The sequence below is a fragment of the Paralichthys olivaceus genome, chromosome 3 (assembly GCF_024713975.1).
Source record: "Paralichthys olivaceus isolate ysfri-2021 chromosome 3, ASM2471397v2, whole genome shotgun sequence".
Lineage (NCBI taxonomy): Eukaryota > Metazoa > Chordata > Actinopteri > Pleuronectiformes > Paralichthyidae > Paralichthys > Paralichthys olivaceus.
This window is the reverse complement of record NC_091095.1, coordinates 2,010,936-2,017,500: the sequence shown is the minus strand read 5'-3', so window position 1 is coordinate 2,017,500 and position 6,565 is coordinate 2,010,936.

Genomic DNA, 6,565 nt, shown 5'->3' with positions numbered 1-6,565 from the left:
TAGTACTGTGGGGCCAACCACTGTTCCACCGTGCCGCTTCACATTATGAGTACAAGTCCTGTTTCGCAATAACAAAGATGATCGTTCATCACATTCCACCTGATGATGAGATATGAAAATAGGGAAGAAGATAAAATGATTCGATGGCAGAGAGCCACCATCTTTTTCATTGTGATTCTAAAGCAAACGATCAGCTGATGTGTGAAAAGGCTGTAATGGCCATAACAGCTGAGACGAGTGTGGTGGTGTCACAGCTCAGTGGGGGGGGGGGGGCCGTGTGCAAAATCAAACAGCTTCACTGCAAATATCTGTGCGAGCGTCGACGCTGTATTTTGTCAAAATGGATGCGAATCAAACGCATCATCTTAGTGAGCGCTGTGTCGCCTCGGCAACGAATACCACACGAAGCACTTAGAAACGGGCGGGAAGGCGTCTCGCAGGGGGACGCCGAGCGGACAGACAGCATCCTCCATGTCATCACCAAGGTGAGACGACACACATCCCAAAAATGACACTCATCGGTCGGATTCAAAGAGACGCTGCTGGAAACCAAACACGGTTTTATGTGTGGAGATCCAGAGCGGCCGAGCAAACACACAGATCCTCCTCCGCTGTCGGGAAACGATCCAGAGAAGCGGCTCAACGCTCGTCAGGAGCTAAAGCTGCACGTTTGTGTGAGGAAACACGTCTGTGGGCCTTTTGTCACAGGGGCCCCTCTTCACTTCAAGCATGGACGATAGACGCTGTGATATGAACGAGGCGTCGTGTCTTTTTTGTCCTGAAGACGAAGCTCAATCACCTTGAACGGGATCTCCTCTACCATTGATCACTGACTCTCTCTCTCTCTCTCTCTCTCTCTCTGTGTGTGTGTGTGTGTTGCCCGATCATTTGGAGCATGAAGAACAGAAAGAGTTTGTAGATTAAGGGGATCAAGGTCATTTCCTGTGTGTAAGCTGTAAATTAGCCCCGCGGTACCACAGGGGAAAAACAGACCCAGTTCAGACCAGACCTGCTGAACCCGACGTGCACGAGCGTCTCCTCAACAAGCGTCGGGCTCGTTGACGTCCTCGTACACAGACACCGAACCTGACCCACGAGAAAACATGCAGCTGTGAGCGATGAACACACCTGGGGTCGTATCGAGAGAGTGAAAGGTGCGTCCACGCCGAACGTCTGCGTGATGAGACCACGAACAAAGTCAGTGAGGCTTCGCTTCACTCGCGTTCTGGTGGGAACACGACGTGAGCGTTAAAGATGTCCGCTGCCTGTTATCGTTGTGTCGTCGCGTGCAGGGAAGTGATGACGTTGGAGTTTAGAGGTCAAACAGACAGAAGCATGAGTCGGTAATGAATGAAGGAAGTTTACACGTGGACAGAATACTCACAAGTACACAAGTACACAAGTACACAAGTACAACCACTGCATCGTCCAGCAGGGAAAACTTTGTGACAGTTTAATGACAATATGTGACATAATTGAGCAGATGAAATACTACAACTGTGAATATCATTTATACAACTACTCACTGTACACATACAAATACACTGAGGAAGTACAGAGTGTAGTTTATTTTTTCTCCTCGTATCCGTTCGTTCACCTTCTTTGTCTCAGTTTAACCTTTTTCTGCAGCATTTTGTCTCCGTTTATCTCCTCTGTTCTCTCTTTTCTCCTCTTCTCTCTCTATTGCACAAGCTCTTTGTTAGGTGATTAGTGGCCTCTTTGAATACACACGCACACACACACACACACACACACATACTCACACACACACACACTCACACAGTCGATGGACTCTGTTGGTTGTGCAGAGTATTTTTAGCCGAGCACAGACTGGCAACATTGTACTGAGGAGGTTTTGACAACACCAGTTGTATTTAGTGTGTGTGTGTGTGTGTGTGTGTGTGTGTGTGTGTGTGTGTGTGTGTGTGTGTGTGTGTGTGTGTGTGTGTGTGTGTGTGTGTGTGTTTGAGAGAGAGAGAGGGTCTGTGTGTACTTGAGTGTGTGTGCCTTTGTTTCGTGTTGAGCTTCTACATTCACCATCGTTTGCCAAAACCAGAATAACTCCCAGTGTATTTTCTTGAGAATTCAATCTCCACCACTCTGTAACGTCCCCATGGTTCACTGACACACACACACACACACACACACACAGTGACCAGAGTGTGACCCAAACAACACAACTTCATTTCTAATAAATGCAAAATGTATCACTCTCATCTAAAACCTGACTCGTGGAGTTTTGGTAAAGATTCCTCTGATGCTCAAAGAGGATGAAGCTGAGTGGACGATGCATGAGAGAGTCTTCATACGTGACATCTCACTGCGAAAGAAACGTTGTGACGAAGCTCTTCTTCCTCTCAGGCTCGTGAACAAGTTTTAGGTGAAGGTTAAACTAGTTTCAGATTCCTGCAACAACACAGTGATGCTGCAGTTTGACATCAACCAATCTGAAGTGATCACCAAATCCTGAAGAGACGCAGCGTCCACAGTGGGACTGAAGTTAACATATTAACCTCGACATGACGCCACCTCACTACAGATATATGTGTGACCATGCTATGTAGTACTGTGTACCATGTATTAGTACTTATCATGTTGCGTACTTCTGTCTGCCTTTGTTTAAACCAGGGATCAGAGAGAAACAGCATTTTGTCTTTGTCCTGCACATGTGGATGTGGATATGGACAAAAGTGTTGACTTTGACTTTGATATTAGAACAAAGGACTGTCACAGGAACAGATTCTGAAAACTTAAAAGTCCGAACGTGGTTCTAGAACCAAACGTCTGATATTCAAACAATATCTATCGAATGGACAGTGGAAGAAATACACCTGCAGACAAACTGCATTATGGGAATACCAGAATAATCATACTCAGTATATCAGGAATCAAATCCTAAATCCAAATACTTCAAATCTACACACAGTATTTGAGTGTATTTATTTATGTGTCATCAGAAAATTACAGGAAACTTTTCTGAAATGATAAAAACAGAAACGAGGTCAAACGTGCAGCGAGTAAAGAGGTGGAGCAGAGACACACCTGAGAACCTGCATGCTCTGTTTGAGGAGGGAGACCTGTTGTTACCTGCCTGTAGGCTGGGCTCACACACACACACACACACACACACACACACACACACACACACACACACACACACACACACACAGTCTGTGGCTAAACAAACCTACTACACCAGGTGTGTGTGTGTGTGTGTGTGTGTGTGTGGGCAGGCGGACCCTCCATCAGCATCCTGTCACACACAAGATGTTTATCCAATTTGTCAAGATAATCTTTCCTCAAACCGGCTGCCAAGGAGGTGCTCTCTCTCTCTCTCTCTCTCTCTCTGTCTCTCTTACTCACACACTCACAAACACACACACACACCCACACACACACTCACAAACACACACACACACACACACACACACACACACCTGGGGGAAGGTTCACCGATACCCACCGCCTGGCCTGAAATGGAGGCCCTCTCCTCCATCTTGGTGGAGGGTAGGTGTGTGTTTCTGTGTGTGTGTGTGTGTGTGTGTGTGTGTGTGTGTGTGTGTGTGTGTGTTGTCCTTGCACGAAACCACAACTTAGCTCCGTTTGACACTTTCCACACAAAATATTTCACCTTGTCCTAATTTATCATGAGAGAATTTGCAGATTGTCTTTGTCTTACGTCACCGGACGTCTGAACTCTTCCTCTCATGTAATGACGCCTCTGGCTTCAGCCAACTCTTCTGATATTTTACAGCAGAAGCGATAAATTGAAATGTGACTCAACAATGAAAATAATAATTAGCTGCAGGCCTGTCTCACTTTTCATTTGAATCCAGGGACCTTCAGTTACTCTGAGAACTGTCTCATGTACACAAAGTGAAAGTACACGCAAATTTTTACTTTTTGAGCGAGCTGCCCGAAACAAATCTTTTATATCTTCAGCCTCAAGGTTAATTAGAAACGTTAACCCTGATAAAAGTGGAGACCTTATATCCAAACTTAAATCAGATATATAAAAAAAAAACATGGCAGAATATTGAATCGGTTCTTTCCCTTGAAGCAGAGCCACGAAAATGAAAATGTTAAAAAGAGACTCTGTCAGATAACGAGTTCCAATCTGCGAAAATAAAACCAGGAACAATGTCAGATATTTTCAACTCAGGATTAAAGCTAATGTTGTCAGTTATACCTAAACGAGAATGTCAGCACTCCCCAAACATAAGCACACATCAAGGCAACGCACACACAACACACACTCACATGCACGGACTCTCTCACACGAGCATAAAGTCAAAAATCCTGGAATGATTTTCTAATGAATGGTTTCATTGGCCATGGTGAGGATTAGTGTAAAGGGATTGGTGGAGAATATTTACATGGTTTTAATGATTCCACCATTTTATATTTAGAGGTTCGTCTTATCTGCTCCAATCATCTCGCGGCTCGGAAAACAAACCGCCGAGTGGAGCGACGGCACAATTACACGCCTCCGCCACGCGTGCGTTGGTCTGTCGCCTGCGACACCATCTCTGCGGTTAATGTGTGACATATTAAAATGTCTCCGGGAGGGAGGGGGGGGAGGGGATGAAAGACTTTAAACAAGAAAGCAACTTAGACGTTTTAAAGTCGTGGACTCGTCCCTCATCAAACATTTTGGAAGTTTATCTTTTCCTCGATGAAAAGAACAGAAGGCTTCATGTGGACATTTCAAATCCCTCTCACACTTCACTTTGTCTTGTCCCTCAGCTCGATTGTTGAGAAGCTGCGGTTCTGTTTGTGTTCGATTCCGAACCGCAGACCGTGAACAAAGACAGACGACACCTCGTCCTCCCGCGATCCACAAATGAAGCCAAACTATCCCGGATACGAACGCTGCCCTCTACTGGAGCAACACTCTGCGATCAGGGGAGATAAAAACTCCTCATGAGTTATTTTTGAAAACGTCTCAGAAAGTCAACAACGAAGTCTTGAGGACTTGTTGCCAGATTTTTGTCTCCGTTGCTATGAAGCTTTGACCACCTACGCTGTTCAGGCCGCACCAGCCTTTAATGTGCGTTACCCCCCCCCCCCCCCACACACACACACACACACACACACACACATCTTATCTGGCCTCTAGTAGAGCTCCAATCAAACACAGACATTTGACTTGGTGGCAGCATGTGGCCTTAAAACTAGTTGTAGCCTGCTCTGTGTCTCTACGTCCCAAACACAGTGTTTCCCTCTCTCTCTCTGTCGCACACACACACGCACACACACACACACACACACACACACACACACACACACACACACACACACACACGGAAACCCTCGCTCTCTGAACTCTGAGGGGAACACACTCGAAAACAAACGAATGAAAACACAGCGGCCTTATCTTCATCTGTGTTTTGCTGTTTTGATGAATGTTCGGATGTTTTCCTGCAGCACGCAGTGAGGTAAGTAGCCCACACACACACACACACACACACACACACACACACACACACACACACACACACACACACACAGAGCGTGGGGCAGGTTGGGCAGGTTTTTTTCCACTGGACTGGGACTAAACATGAGCTGCTTGTTTAGGAGCAGCTTGCACCATCACCACCCATGTTCACACAGACCTGCTGGAAATCCCAGCATCTCAACGACAGCCGCTCTCACAGTTTTACCTTTGTGCCGTCTTATCACACAAGTTGCTCAACAGGGCGACGTTGTTCGAGAGTAGGAAGGTATGTGAATGTTGCAAGCGAGCGACTCGTGGAAAATCTCAGAGTTAGGAAATGTGGAGCTTGGGAGAGAGTTGCATTACTCACGATAAACAAAAAAAAATTACAGGAACACAAGATAGAACCTGTAGATTGTAAATAAAATTTAAAATCTAAAGCTGCTTTCAGACATGAACCGAACTGTGGAGAAGCTCCGCACATTCTCCAGAGGTGTGTCGGAGCCAGAGCCTCCGGATCTCCTCAGGACAACGTTGTCCGCAGAATGTCCAGATGAGCCGATGTGAGGAAGCAGCAGGATTCACGGTGAGAGTGTCTCACACGTGACCGACGCTCAATAGAAAAAGATCAAGAAGAATCCAAATATCTCAGATGTGACCTCCACAGCAGAATTATTATCCTGTCTCTGCCCGAAGCTCCACCCCTCACCCGAGTGCTACAGACATTGTCTGGAGGCTTTTAGACTCTGGGGTTCAAAGCTCGATATCATTATTTTGTCTCGTTCTGATGAAGAGAACCAGTTCAGGACTTATTGTTCAAACAGATCAATTCAATCTGATGAAGCACTGAGGAGAACCAGACTCACACTCAGTGGTTCAACCAATCGATCTTGTCTCGTCTGGACCAGACATCGTGAAAGATAAAAGTCTACCTGTGTGTGTGTGTGTCTCTCTGCGCACACACACCTGCCGGCCCAGCCGACTGTGCGCTCCGTCATCACGTGCAGAGGCGGCAGACATTAAGTCAGCCGGCCTGCTGGAGTGATGAATAGGCTGCGGACAGCTGAGAGCACCTTCTGTCAGGGGAACAGTCTAAAAGTAGGTGGTGGAAAGTTGCCTCAGAAAAGA